Source organism: Canis lupus, chromosome 5 (assembly GCF_048164855.1).
Source record: "Canis lupus baileyi chromosome 5, mCanLup2.hap1, whole genome shotgun sequence".
In the NCBI taxonomy this organism is placed as follows: Eukaryota; Metazoa; Chordata; class Mammalia; order Carnivora; family Canidae; genus Canis; species Canis lupus.
Window position 1 is genome coordinate 6,119,030 of NC_132842.1, and position 15,954 is coordinate 6,134,983.

Genomic DNA, 15,954 nt, shown 5'->3' on the forward strand with positions numbered 1-15,954 from the left:
TTTCTTTTTTTTTAAATTTATTTTATTTATTTTTTATTTTATTTTTTATCAGCCAAGAGCTGTTTATAGGGCTCTGTGCAAGGAGGTAATAAAATCCAGAAGCTCCTGCAGTGGTCGCATAGTCAATCCTAGGGGAAAAATTCTACCTGCTTATAACATCAAATAAGGATAAAATAGTATGTTAGTGTACAAATCAATCTTATTTTACCATAGAACTAGTCTGGGTACTGCCCTCACCACTAGAATATTCTCTGATATTACCCAAGACATGAGTCTTTCCTGTTTCAAGATATTTTATGTCCTTCAGCTGGGGAGGGAGTTACAACGGGATGTCTGCTAGTGAGCTAGTAATTGCTAATCTTCCTTCACACACAAGCCTCCTGTCCTTTCTCTTTGCTTTATTTTTCTCCACATAGCACTCATTACTACCTAGCACAGTATATATTTTACTTATCCATCTTGTATTTGTTAATCTCTTCCCCATGCCAGAATGTAAGCTCCAAAAGGGGAGGAGTTCTTGTGTGTGTTACTTCTGCTCTATCTCCATTGCCAAAAATGATACCTGGCACGTAACAGACCTGCAGAATAATCTGTTAAATGAGTGGATTTATAAGGACATAGATCAGCATAGCATAACACTTTGCACAGAAAGAAATCTCAAGATATAAAAAATATATATGATTAAAATAATATAACTCAATGGATAAAGAAAGGAATAGTCAAGACATAGTGTTGAGACCATTATATTAGTAAGCTATTTAGTAAATTAGATTCTATATTTTATTTTCATCTTAAAATAAAGAAGTCTGGCTGTATTCAAGAGAAAGATATAAAATGAAATCATGTAAGACTTAAAATCTAGTAGATATTGGCATGTGAAAAAGCTTTCTAAACATAAAAGTGATTAGAGAAATCACAAAGAAACTTTTTGAAACTGATGATATAAAATGTGAAATCATTTACATCAATATTCTTAGAAACCAAAAGATTAATGTCAAATAAGAATAAAATAGTTGCAATAACTATGACAGACTAGGGATTAATATCCTTACTAGAAAGTCTTCTATAGTAAGAATACAGTCAAACAACAAAAAGTGAAAAGTTATGGACCAATAATTCACAAAGGAAAAAGATAAAAATAATTAATAAAATTGTGAAGAGGGGTGGTTAAGTAGCTGACTCTTGATTTCTAGCTCAGGTCATGATCTCAGTAAGCCCTGTGTTGGGCTCCCCACTTAGCAAAGAGTCTGCTTGTCTCTCTGCTCTACCCCCACCCCCGCTTGTGCGCTCTCTGTCTCTCTCAAATAAATTAAATCTTTAAAAAAATTGCAAAGACTGTTCAACTATGCCAATAGTACAAGAAATGGACATTTCAATGCCAGTTAGATAGATTTTTCAAAAGTCAAGATGTAAAAATGTTTAAATGATACTACTCATTGCTAATGAAAATGGGTTGAGGGGGCATTCACAAACTGTTGGTGAGATTGATAATTATAACATCTCTCAAAATGGATACAGCAAGATTATACAGATGAATGTAAAAAGAGTCTCCATAACGTTCTTTCTTTTGATTCTTTAATACCATTTATTATAACTTTTATTAGTGAGTGGATTAGAGATATGACTAGATATTTGTGTATCAGGATGTTCAGTAGAGCATTTATTTACAATAATAGAAAAAAAGGTATTTTTTAAATGTTACAAATGGGAAATGATTAAATTTTGGCACAATCACATGTTGGAATATTAAGTGGCTGTTAAAAACATATCTAAGAGGATATTTAATGATATGGGTAAATGTTCATACTATTAAATAAGTGAGAAAAGGGGATATATATAGTTATATATATAGTTTATATATACAGTCATTAATAGAGTTTGTTGTATATATGTGTATTTTGGATATATGTATGTGTGTGTGTATAAAATTGTAAAGGAAATATACCACATGTTAACCTGAGTGATTGCTAAGTGGTGTGATTCTAGGTAGCTTTTAGTGTTCATTTAAAAACTTTTTAAATATTTTCCAAATATTCTGATAATTAAGTATTTTCTTATAAGCAAACCACAAAAGTAAATATAAAAGAAGTAGTCATAGAGAGACTGCAAAAAAACCCCAGAAAACCCCTCCAAACCCAAGCAGAAGTGTGAACAACATTCACCATCTTACATTCCTTTAGGAGAAATTGAGTGTGCATGCATTTGAAAAGAACACATGACAGCTGACTTAGCACAGAAAAAAAATCCTTAAATTTGAATTTCACAAGTGAACTTGAACTTCTGATGCATACTGTGTGTTTTCATTAAAAGTGTTCAAAGAGTGCAGACCTCAAAATGAACAGATTACATGTTCTAGTCAAGAACTCTGTGCACTTTTGAAGGGAATCTCAATTGGAAAAGTTGTATGGTTCTAGTGCTCAAAGGATGTAAAATATTGTGAACAGAAGAAACTCACTTATGCAAAGTCTAACGAGTTCTCAGCCTGTCTGATGAGCTAAAGAAGGAGAAAATCTCATTTTCTCATATAAATCAAGGATTCATACCTTATTGCAAACCGGAAGTAAAACTGTTGTAGGTTTTTGGATGTAATGGTAATAACTAAAGCCAAAGGCAGCCTTGATTCCTAATAGATTAATACACTTTCCTAAAGTAATAAAATTTTCAATCTATATCTTATCTTTGTTTTAAACTAAGGGAAATTAGGAGAACCTGAGTGGCTCATTTGGTTAAGGGTCTGCCTTCACCTCATGTCATGATCCCGGTCAGGGATTCAGTCCTGTATGGTGTTCCCTGCTCAGCAGGAAGTCTGCTTCTCCCTCTCTCTTGCTCTCTTTCTATCTCAAATAAATAAATACAATCATTAAAAAAATAATAATATAAGAGAAATTAAGGAGAAAATAATTAATATTCACACTAAATCCACATTGTCTTTCGAAACTGTAAATCTGTTGTTTCTCTTATGGGTCTCATAGTGTCTGCCAAGGCTCTGAATTTCTCTTCACCTAGGCAAGGAACACAGCCCTTTTGTGGAGAGCTATGTTTATCTCAAAATGGGCCTGTTTTCAAATGTGAACCTTTAAAAAAAAAGATGAAGTAAACTCCTACAGATTTAATTAAACACATCCTTTCAAATAAGAACCTTTGGGAGTGATGTGACCACAGAACTCTGGCCTTGACTGCTTCTTACAAAATGTAAAATGGAAATTGACTAAGCTTTATGTTTCTGTGTTTTTCACAATTAGAAATATTTTCTAAATCGTTCATCATGCAAAAGCAAAGTTCCTCAAAATGTGAACCTTGCTTTCCATCTTCATAATTCCCAGCACTCATCCACTCTGACACTGCAATCTAGAAGAGTGGAACAACTTTGAAAAGATCCCATATCCTGTGACTGACTTTCTTTCTTTCTTTTCTTTTTTTTTTTTTTTTTGTAAGATTCTATTTATTTATTCATGAGAGACCCAGAGAAAGAGTCAGAGACACACAGGCAGAGGGAAAAGCAGGCTCCCTTTGGGGAGCCTGATGTGGGACTTGACCTTGAGATCATGACCTGAACCAAAGGCAGATGCTCAACCACTGAGCCACCTAGGAGCCCCATCCTGTGACTTTTGCATGCCCTTTACACTGTCTGAGGGGGGAGAGAATGGAATGGGCTCTGTATGAAGATGACAGAAAATTTGTGTCTTGTCGGTCCTCTTGCCAACGTCTCTCTGAAATTTTAAATTTATTAAACACACCTGCAATCTAATGAGCGTGACAAACTTAAATTTTATCCAACTGACTCTTGGGCCTAGAAAGGAAATTTTGTGCTAATTTTTGAATACTCACGTTTCTGAATAATTTCCTAAGTCTCTTTTGTGGTTTTACTTGTGATGATTCTTTCTTTCTCTGCTTCTTTTAATAGAATTATTTCCAATATTTTATTTGTGTGTGTCACTATGTGGAGTAGTGGCTTTTTCTCTAATACCCAATAAAGTATAAAACCCTGAAGCAGCAGTTGACTCTAGGTAGAGCAACACTAAGCCTCACTGTGGCTTCTTACTGTCCAAATACCTTGTAGAGGCAATAAGGAAATTCCAAGATTTTTTGTGAGGAGAGACTACTTCTTCCTCACATCCTCCTGGATGATCATCTTAATAATAAAAAAATATTATGGGCAGCCTGGGTGGCTCAGTGGTTTAGTGCCGCCTTCAGCCCAGGGTGTGATCCTGGAGACCCAGGATCGAGTCCCATGTTGGGCTCCCTGCATGGGGCCTGCTTCTCCCTTTGCCTGTGTCTCTGCCTCTATTTCTCTCTGTCTCTCATGAATAAATAAATAAATAAATCTTTAAAAAAATATTAGAAAGATCATTTGGGAGAACAGCTTTTCTGGTGCTTCTCAAAAGGCTAGCCTGGATTGGAAAGTGATTTCCATTTTCTCCTAGCTCTCCTTTTATGCTCTTCATTTAGAATAAGAACATGCCCTTCTCTTGCAGCCAAAAAAGTAACTGTCAGCAGTGACATTGTGCAGGAGACTCCAGGCTTGGTTCTTTTTTCTTGTGTTCTCTGAAGAGAAAATGATTATACTGTGGCTTGCCATTGATTAACTCAAATCATCCAACTATAGAGAAAGGAAATAGTGTAGCACAGAAACCATAGCAACCTCCATGAAAATGATTGCTATAATGACATGCTTTTAGTATGTCCAGGCTTCCAGGTGGCAATTGCTTACAATTTTTGCCTGTGGTATGGGATCATCCACAGTGGAGCTGCTGAGCGTTCACTAGTAATGGCCATTATGGTTATGGAGGGGGAGCCCATGCTGACTGCTGAGATGTAGCAACAGAAAAATTAGCTTTTGATGTATTGTGTAATCAAGGAGGGATTATGTATACTTACCTCATTGCTTTGGGAATCTTTACATTATCTTGTCTTAGTTTGTTCAGGCAGTTCTAACAAATACCATAGATTCTGTTCTGGGTGGCTTAAATGTGAAATACTTATTTCTCACAGTTCTGGAAAGTGGAATGTCCCAGATCAAGGCTCCAGCAGATGCAGTATCTGGTGAAAACTATCTTCTCACTGTGTCATCACATGACAGAAGAAGCAAGGGGCCCCTGAAGTCTAACCTCACTCATGAGAGCTCTACCTTTATGACCTAATCACCTCTCAAAGGCACCATCTCCAAATATAGTCACATTGGGAATTAGGTTTCAACTTATAAATTTGGGGGAGACAAATGTTCAGACTGTGGAATATCTGTGATCATTAATTGATTTTTTTAAAGATTTCATTTATTTATTTATGAGAGACACACAGAGAGAGGCAGAGACACAGGCAGAGGGAGAAGCAGGCTCCCTTCAGGGAACCTGATGTGGGACTCGATCCCAGGAGCCTGGGATCACTACCTAAGCCAAAAGCAGACACTCAACCACTGAGCCACCCAGGCGCCCCCATTAATTGATCTTTTAATTTCACTTGATCAACTAGAAGTTAGTTTTGTTTCAGACTCTAAAAAGTCACTTTATTTTGTGGGTCACAGAGAGCTCTCTTATCAGGGACTACTGTTACTATAAAAAAACAAAAATATTGGAATATACCAGTGGCATTTTATATTTTTATATTTTATAAAGCCATCTATTTCATTGCTAACCCTAAATTTGAAAGATGAGAGTTTGTAGCTCTGGACACGAAAACTTCAATAGGAGTGATAATACCTGGAAACCAGAGGGAAAGGCCAGAAGTAATAGCCTTTCTTTACCTGAATTAGGAGATTTTTTTCACCAGTTGGAATCTTACTACATTTGCAAAAATTATCTAATCTCCATATTGTACATAAAAAGCCCAAAGTAGACAGCAATCTTTCTTCATAATTTTTCTGATACACAAGAATTTGTTGATCTATGGTACAACCCACTATCAAAGGCAAACATTGGAAATAACTTTATGGATTATAGCCTTAAATGTAGTCTTTTGCTTACTTAGAAGAATCAAAAGATACTTTATCCAAACTTAGACTGTAGTAACTTGTTCTATATTTTAGCACTGCTATCAAAAAAGACACTTTTCATTCATTTATTTTTTTTTTCAAGTAAGCAGAGAATATTAAAAGTCCAGCATGTGCTAAATACTTCGGTGGGCACTGAGACAACATTATCAGAAGCCTGAGGTTTCTAAAGCCTAGAAACCCTCAAGTTCCCAGTGGTTAATAAATCAATGGATAGCTAAATATTTTAGGGTATTTGCTGAAGGAAGTTTGCTACCAATTGAAATGACTCCAGATACTTCTCTTTTTTAGAGATTATTTACTTATTTATTGGGGCAGGGTAGGTGCAGAGGGCGAGGGAGGGAGAATCTCAAGGAGATTCTCTGTTCAGCAGGGAGCCCAGTGAAGGGGTGGGGGTGGGGCTTGATCTCATGACCCTAAGAGATCATGACCTGAGCTGAAATCAAGAGTAGGACACCCAACTGACTGAGCCACCTGGACGCTCTTCTTTTTTATAGACTTCTTAGGCTTGTGTGTTCATCTTTTAGTAAAACTAGGTTCAAGGGATAATTGAAGTCTCCCATTTGGCAATGAAAATGTGCCTCAATTTAAGGTTTCTGTAGGCTGTAGTTAGATCAAAAGGATCAAGGCTTCAGGCCATGACCAAAAAAAAAGGGGGGGCAGAGGCAAGCAGATGTCTCAGAGATTGTAAGGGTCTATTAGAACCTTCAGAAACTATGAATTTTGAATCATTTCTATATAATTTTCTTTTATCTGTTTCCATGTGGCTAAGTCTTTCATCTTCAGCAAGACTTTACTCAAGAGGTAGACAAACTATATCCTATATCCCTTTTATATATCCATAGTACATATGGGTGTTTATTACATGTTTATTGATTTAACATCACTCTCATAATTTAAATTATTACATGAATGCATGAAACAATTAGAAACATATTGAGTGCAATCTATGACTTTGGAAAATTATAGCAGTGTGTTCTTTTAAGAGACTTAATATCAGCTTCAAACTTGACATTGGGTTTTAGTCATTTAAATCCACTTCGGGGTTATGTAAGGCTACTTCTTGAAGCTAAATATAAGGATGAATACATAAGTTTGCATTTCACATTCTCCTTTTAAAGAATTAATTTAGCTTATCTCTCTGAAACAGATTTGATTAATTTAAAATATGCCCTTGGACATTGACTTTTCAGAATGAAAATCTGCAGTGAGCTCGGTGTATACCTCAGATGTGAACTGATCATGGAAAATAAAAAACAAACCTTGGAGTCAACAGAGTCCTTGCCACTTCCTGAGGCCCTGACCTCTAGTGTCATGTGGTCAATGTTACATTCTTTATTTTCTTTAATTATTGGTTTTCACATGATAGGTGAGTGTGCAGGACGGCTGTCAGAAGATGCATTTATAAGCTGTTATGTGAAAGGGTTTTGAAATATATCAAATGCATCATAAGGCAAGAATTCACACAGCAAGTCTTGTGGCTAATCCTTTGCTTTGAGGTAAGCAGCAACCGTGGGAGGTGGTGGAGTAAAATGTTTAGTTAATATTCACTGCTGGCGGGTTATTACAGTTGAAGTCATGATAGAGGTAATTTTGCTTATATAAGTAAAATTTGTATTATCTGTACTGTTGAGGCAAAAAGTCATTGAAAATGTGAAAATTACTGTCAACATACTGGAATGCAACTAGGTATATAGAGAGGATTTTGAAAGACATGATGAGTCAGAAATTTTTTAAGAAGTTTTTTGTATGCATCCATTTTCATGTTGATGAAAATACATCTTTTTCCCCTGCCCCTGTCCATCTGTAGTGTGTAAATAGCTGATTTGAGAGTTGTTTTTTCCTGGACCTCGTGGGCGTTAATAGAAGCCTGAACAGCAATTTCAACTCTTTAGTTGACTACACCTAGCATTTATGTTTACATAACTAGACATTTCATCAACCAAACATCGCTCTTCAGGGAGCATTGGAATCTGAATCCGAGTCTTAGGGAGACATCCACGTTTACTGGTTTAAAGCACTGGTGAGAGTTAACCCAATCGGGTTTTTAATCCTGGCCTGGCCATGTACTTGCTTTGTGTCATTTTACAAATTATATAACCTTAAAGTCAAGAATAAGCAGTTAATAAATGGGAGTCATTCTTGATTTTATTAACATTGTGGAATATTTAATTATTGGTATGGCCTGGAAGTGTTGAGAGATGAAGTGGTGGAGAGGTCAAAAGGACAAGGTCTAATCTGTTGTGGTTTACTCTGATGGCTCTTAAATAGTCTCTGGTTCTATTACATCAGAGACACTTGGAATTTTTTTTTTTTTTTTTTTGTAGATTTCTGATTCTGTTCCTTTTATCTCTTTGAGAAACTGTTTTCTCCACTCACCAGCTTACAAATGTGCAAAATGATTACTCCAGCTTATACTTTATGTCACGTTTCAGTTATACTTTTCAATACAACCTGACAATTTGGAATAAGTTGTATCTATGTAATCAGGGCCAAAGGAAAAAAATGTGAGGTATCAAGAAGATGACAAGAATATTACAAATCATACCTATATCATGAGACAAGAGCTATACTCAGAGACAAATTCTTAGTGTTAAATGATTTACACTAGAAAAGTAATACCAACAGAATATAAGGAAACCTGAGAAAGCTGAAATAAAAGCAGAAATTATTGAAAAGGAAAGAGGCAAAAAGAACGTAAATAAATCAAAGGATTTTCTTGTTTTAAGTTGGGGTGGGGGTGGTAGACATATCTGTGCCATTAAAGAAAGGCAAAACACAAATGTAGCAAATGTGAAACCAAAATAATGTAGTATTGGTGGAATGACAGTTATGATTATAACAAAATATTATGTATTTGAAAAGATCCTTTAAAAACTATAAAGTACCGGGATCCCTGAGTGGCGCAGCGGTTTGGTGCCTGCTTTTGGCCCAGGGCGCGATCCTGGAGACCCAGGATCGAATCCCACATCAGGCTCCCGGTGCATGGAGCCTGCTTCTCCCTCTGCCTGTGTCTCTGCCTCTCTCTCTCTCTGTATGACTATCATAAATTTAAAAAAAATAACAAAATAAAAACTATAAAGTACCAAAATTAACTCAAGAAATAGACCAATGATACTGGAGAAAGATTTAAATATTGTAAGAAAAGAATTATCTCCACAAAGGCTCTGGCCCCATATAATGTTACTGGTTCTTTCTTAAAATATTTTCTTTTTTTTTTTTTTTTTTTTTTTTTTTAATGCATTTTATTTTATTTTATTTTTTTTTTTAGATTTTTTATTTATTTATTCATGATAGTCACACAGAGAGAGAGAGGCAGAGACACAGGCAGAGGGAGAAACAGGCTCCATGCAGGGAGCCCGACGTGGGATTCGATCCCGGGTCTCCAGGATCGCGCCCCGGGCCAAAGGCAGGCGCCAAACCGCTGCGCCACCCAGGGATCCCCTTTCTTAAAATATTTTCAAAAATAATTCACTACTTTGCTATACAAAGTGATCAAGAGCATGAAGAGAGAGAAAAGAATCTTTAAAAAATCCATTCATGATTCTCTCACAGAAGTGAATTATAAGTCTGAGATAGCCAGCATAATGTTTTTTTTTTTTTTTAAAGCCTACAGCACCCAGTATTCCCAGGCGGTCTCCCATCGAAGTACTAACCAGGCCCGACCCTGCTTAGCTTCCGAGATCAAACGAGATCGGGTGCGTTCAGGGTGGTATGGCCGTAGACTAGCCAGCATAAACTTATTTAAAGTTCAGTGATAAATATTATCATGAATGTAAAAATTTCCAAGTTAAAATTAATACATCTCATTCATCAATATCACAAAATAATAGGATGTCATAATCTTTTTCTTATCAGAATATCATGATCATTTAATGTATGCAAATATATCACATTTCATAAGTAGATTAAAAAGGAGAAAATTATCAGACAATAAAACGGCATTTAGAAACTTAACCCCTGTACTTATTTTTTTAATTGTTGCATTAGGTAAATTTTGAAAAATATTTATATCGCATAGTTTATCAAGTATATCTCAACACAACCACCATCTTTAATGGTGAAACAATATAGGCACATAATCATTAAGTCAGGGAAAGAAGAAAGATGACTGGGAGGATTAATATTATTTACTATTTACCATTTCTTGGATTGGCTAGTCAGGAATGATGGCAATAGACAAGCTAGAATTTGGACACCAATTTTTCATTATTTATGAATAATATGATTATCTAGAAAGCTCAAGGGCAGAAAATAAAGAAGGAAAACATACTAGAATTAAGAAAAGAGAGACTCACTTAATTAAAATATAAATACATAGCATTAGTGGACAACTTCCCTATACATGGGCAATAACTAGTTAGAATGTACGACAGGGAAACAAATGCCAATTAAACTATAATGACAAAACCAACAATAAATCAATTTAACAATAAAGGTAGAAGATTCATTATTAAAAATTTTTAATGCATACTTAGATAACTAAAAGAAAAATTTGAGTAGCTGGAAAATACATAATTACCTGGAATATAATGGATATCAAATATTATTTTAAAAATTTTTTCAGGTTAAAGAAATTCTAATAATATTTGAGGTTTTTGCTATTATATTATTGCAAGTGTTTGCATCAATATTCATATGTGAAATTGATTTGTAGTTTTCTTTTCTGTACTATTAGAAAAATAATAAGGGCAGAACACCTGGGTGGTGCAGTTGGTTGAGCATCTCACTCTTGGTTTTGGCTCAGATCATGATCTCAGAGTCATGGAATGGAGGCCTGAGCCAGGCTCCATGTTCAGCAGGGGGTGTGCTTGCGATTCTCTCTCACCCTCTGATCCTTCCCCTCCTCACATATATTGTGTTCTCTCGCTCTTTCTCTCAAGTGAATAAGTAAAATCTTTAAAAGAAAAAGAGAAAAATAGTAAAGGCAAATGACTAAGATAATTTAGAACTAAAATAAAGGGAAGAACTATACAAATTATGAAAACCTATTTTAATAATATAAACAGCATGCTACTGGTTCAAGAGTAGACCTTCAAATAAACATGACAGAATAGAAAGTTCAGGAATAGATTTTGATACTTAGGATGTGGCAAAGCCTATTATTTCAAATAAGCCAGAGAATAAACTCATATTTAATATATTTTGCTGAAACAAATGGTCGTTTTATTTTAAATTTTTTTTTTAATTTTTAAAAGATTTTATTTATTTATGAGAAAGTGAGCAAGAGAGAGAGAGATAGAGAGAGGACGAGAGAGCACATGAGCAGGGGGGAGAGAAAGAGGGATAGGGAGACACAGGCTCCCCACTGAGCAGGGAGCCGGATGTGAGACTTGATCCCAGGACCCTGAGATCATGACCTGAACTGAAGGCAGACACTTAACCAACTAAGCCATCCAGACACCCAACAAATGGTCATTTTATTTAGGAAAAACAGTTTGATGTGTGCCTCATAACTTGTATTCCTTTTTTTTTTTTCTGAATATTTTATTTATTCATGAGAGACACAGAGTGAGAGGCAGTGATATAGGCAGAGGGAGAAGCAGGCCCTCTGCAGGGAGCCTGATGAGGGACTCGATCTGGGATCCCCAGATCACGACCTGAGCCAAAGGCAGACGCTCAACCACGGAGCCACCCAAGCGTCCCATAACTTGTATTCCGATAAGAACTGTAACAAGCATAAAAGCTAACTTGTGCCAGACCCTATTCTAATCTCTCTATACACAGTAACTAATTATATCCCCACAATAACTCACCAAGTAGATAATTATTCCCATCCTGCAGATAAGTAAATGGAGGCACAGAAAGGTTTAGTAATTTGCCCAAGATCCTATGGCTATGAAATGGCAGAGCCAGCATTCATTCACATGGATAATTTGGCTCAAATTAGGGCTCAGTGTCCATGCTTAATTCCATTTGTCTTATTATTCCTTTGTTGGGTGTGTGGAAAGACTTCCATGGTCTTCTTTCCTCATCTTACTATCCTAAAAGATATTCTTGTGAGCACAGTTAGTTTTCAAGGGGATGAGCAGGTCCCTGGAACAGTCATGCGTGATATTCCCTTTCTAGAAGCCATGCAGTCTGAACCCAAAATTGAACACGCCATCTGACAAGAGGGCACAGGATTGAAAATCAGAAAATTCCTTTCACTATGCTGTCTTCTGACTCTGGGATACAGCCTGTGATCAACCACACAGCTGCCTGGTGCATATCTCCTAGTGAGGTTACTTCTCTGAAGTCAATGGGAGGGGGTCCCGTCAGGCTCAGGCACGACCCAGTCCTGTATTTAGCAGGAAGTACAGCTGACTCAACTCCTGCTCATGACTCCCCGGTGCTAATCAGAGGTCTATTGTGAGGTGTAGTGGCTGAGCCATCGCTTCAGCAGCTCTGGCTTATGTACAAAATGATGCCTGTTCTGGGACAGCTCTTCCTGAGAAACACTCCGCAGATTGTGCAGAAAAGTTCTCAAATGTGCCAGAATGCTACACAAAAAACAAACCAAACCAAACCAAAACAAAAAACACAAAACTGGTTCTTTGGACATAGCTCTTCCTTGTATAATGGTGAAACACATTGAAGGGTACAACCAGTCACATAGTTTCAACCCCAGAAATTTACTACTAATCCGGTCATTTCACAGAAGAGGAAGCTGAGGTCTGGAAAGTTGAAATGTTTTTCTTAAGGTTTCTTAAGAGGGAGACAAACCATAAGAAACTCTTTACTATAGAGAACAAACTGAGAGTTTCTGGAGGGGAAGTGGGGGGGAGTAGTAACTGGGTGATGGGCATTAAGGAGGACACTTATGATGAGCACTGGATGTAAGCGCTATATGTAAGTGATGAATCACTAAATTCTACTCCTGAAATCAATACTACACTACTAACTTGAATTTAAATTTAAAAAGTAAAATTATAGGGATCCCTGGGTGGCGCAGCGGTTTGGCACCTGCCTTTGGCCCAGGGCGCGATCCTGGAGACCCGGGATCGAATCCCACGTCGGGCTCCCGGTGCATGGAGCCTGCTTCTCCCTCTGCCTGTGTCTCTGCCTCTCTCTCCCTCTCTGTGACTATCATAAATAAATAAAAAATTAAAAAAAATAAAAAAATAAAAAGTAAAATTATAAATAAAAAATAATAAAAAGAAAAGGTTTCTTAGTTTTTAGTGACTAAATGAAGTTTCAGCACCAAATTTCCTGGTTTTGAGCCTTTCCTCTCCATCTCTCTGACTCCTAGTCTGCCAGTAAGTAGAATTTAATGTTCTACACAAGGACCTTTGTATTTAGCTGCACGGCTTGTGCACTGCACAACTCCAGGTAAAGGCATCATATAGACTAAGAAACAGGAGGATGGATAGTGCCACCTCCCACCCTGGACTTGTACTGTGCCACTGACCCCTGGAGTTAAGGTAGGGAGACAGCTGTTACCTGCTGTTTGCTCTTAAGTAGATTCTTTTGAGAATCCAGTTTCCTCCCTAGAACTCAGGTACTACTATATAGGGATTGAGTTGAAAGTTGTTCACTGACCAACAGAGAAATCTACCTTTTCCTTAGAACATAACACATTCTTACTGGTCCTATTAGGGAGCTTAATTCTCTCATCCTTTGGATGATATTTTTAAAAAAGATTTTATATATTTATCTGAGAGAGAGAGAGAAAGACCATAAGCAGTGGGGAGAAGTAGAGGGAGAAGCAGACTCCTCGTGGAGCAGGGAGCCTGATGTGGAACTCAATCTCAGGACCTTGGGATCATGACCTGAACCGCAGGCAGATGCTTAACTGACTGAGCCACCCAGTCACCCTGGATGACTTATTTCACCAAGTCCTTGATTCTTGGTGTTAAAGAAATCTTTGGCTGGCTCATACTACCAGGCTGTCAGACGTGATCGGGTATGTATCTCTCAGCCTCAAATGGAAAGCACCCCCATGCACGAATGATAAAGTTGGTCTCTGAAAGGATTAGTGCATGCTAGAAGACAGTTCTCACCATTCAGTGGGAAAAAAGCAGAACGAGGGACCCAGGGAATCTGCATTCTTCCCTGGATCTGGTGCGCACAATGTGGTGACTAGGAAAATTATTTCATCTCTTCCTTCCTTGTTTGTGCATACATCATCTCATTTCTCAACTCTGAATCAATAAAATCGGTTCACTCTTGGTTTCCTTCCAACTGTAAATACTATATGATGTAAGTGCTTTGTTTTCTGGAGTATCTCATTCTCAAGAGACACTTGAGCCAACCAAAGGTGAGACCCACCAGGCACCTGATGTTCTTACCACTTTGAATTAACAACTTCAGCAATGATTGTATCTCTTCGTGGGTCCACATCAGATACGATGTAGCAGATGGAAGCAGATGGAAGCAGAAGTCACTGGCATGGCTTTGAAGAATGGTGAAACCTTCTAGACTCATGTGCAGGCCTGTTATGGCTCCAGTGGCAGGACAGAAAGCTGACAACTTACCTGCAGTGACTTGAGAGGCACTTATATAAAAGCCCCTTTACCTGTCCCATCCCTCACTCTGTCCCATCGTGATACCAGAAGAGTCTGGGCCTTGAAAACCGATTCAGTCCTTAAGAGTGCTCTGAGGAGGGCAGAGGTCTAGGGTGAGGGGGGCACATGAGATTCAAGACCTCTTGGTTTAAGTAGGGTCCAGTTCCAACAGAAGAGGGGTCCCACCCTGACATAAGTAGGGCAGCTCCTGAAAGGGGAAACAAGAAAGCCCCAAAACCCCACCTCCCCCACATTTTGCAATTTTCCTCAGAGCTCAAAAGACTTTCAGATGCCACTGGCTGAAAAGGAAGGGCTTGGCCCTTTTACTTCCTTCTGTAGAAAAACCTCCTCTACCATCTGCACATATTAATTTACTAATTTCAGGTTCACTTGGCAATCTAAATTATCGATTCCCTCTTCTGCTCACACGCTGAGGCAGCAGCTGAAAGCCCTCATTGCTCCCTCGTATGCCAGAGTTTGAGAGACATACATGGTGTGACCTTTGTTTCCATGTTATTCCTGCCCGCTCTGCTATTCTGAGCTCATCAAGAGCCAGAACCTTCCAGATAATGCTAGCTCATCTTCATTTTTCAGTTTCAATTTTCATTGCCTTAATAAATAACAAGGAGTGTTTTCTTCCTCTTCATCCTTCCCCATCATGCTCTGCATGGCCACTTCCACCAAATTACGTGAAGAATGAAAGACAGAAGAGCTATGGGCAAATATAGCTATATGAAAGGAGGAAAAAAAAAATCCGTGGAGTAAAAAAAAAGCAGTGCTTTGTAGCTACACACAATATTCTTCTCTCACCAGCCATCCACAGGAAGGAGGAGAGGGCACCATGAAAGCTTCGTAATTTCACTAAAAGGTTATTCTATAATGTGTCAAACCTGGGCGAGCGAGAAGAATGTGTACTCAAAGCCATTTACCTTTGACTGCAATTTTCCCGCCTATTACTCATAGTGCTAAAGATGAGATTATATGACAACCTTTTCCTCCTAAAACCACAGCACTGAAATTGGAAAACCCCCAGTAAGATCCAATTAGTTTCTGACATTGTTGAATTCTCTAAAGATGAGCCCTCAGGCTTGTCTTTATGATGATGGAAAAAGGAAAAAAAAAAAAAAAAAAACTAAACTCTCAACTCAGACTTTGTTTTTTGTTTCCCCGAGGGAGCAGATTTTGCTACTTTGAGCCAGTGTTTCTATGGAACAAATTCTTGAGATGAATGTGATTCAGAAGTAGGGGGTTGGGGGGAAAATCAGTTAATTCAAAATGATAGGAAATTAGGATTAATGCTCAGATTGACCTATCTCTGTAACATTTTTCACTAGTGTTAAAATCAAGCTAAGTAATAAATCTTTTTGTGGGAGTTTTGCCCAGTGAATAATGTTGAATTGAGAGCTTTAAATGGTAAGCATAGGCAATATCCAGTCATTAGCTCTACTCCTTCTATCAAGTTAAAATATTTCCAAAGAGCAA

General features: G+C 37.5%; 1 non-coding gene across 1 annotated transcript; it reads right to left on the bottom strand.

The window, feature by feature from the left end:
- Nucleotides 1-9,593: 9,593 nt before the first annotated feature.
- On the bottom strand, nucleotides 9,594-9,712 carry LOC140634506 (5S ribosomal RNA). Its single transcript, XR_012031954.1, has one exon. It is a non-coding gene; the product is annotated as a 5S ribosomal RNA (ribosomal RNA).
- Nucleotides 9,713-15,954: the final 6,242 nt, after the last annotated feature.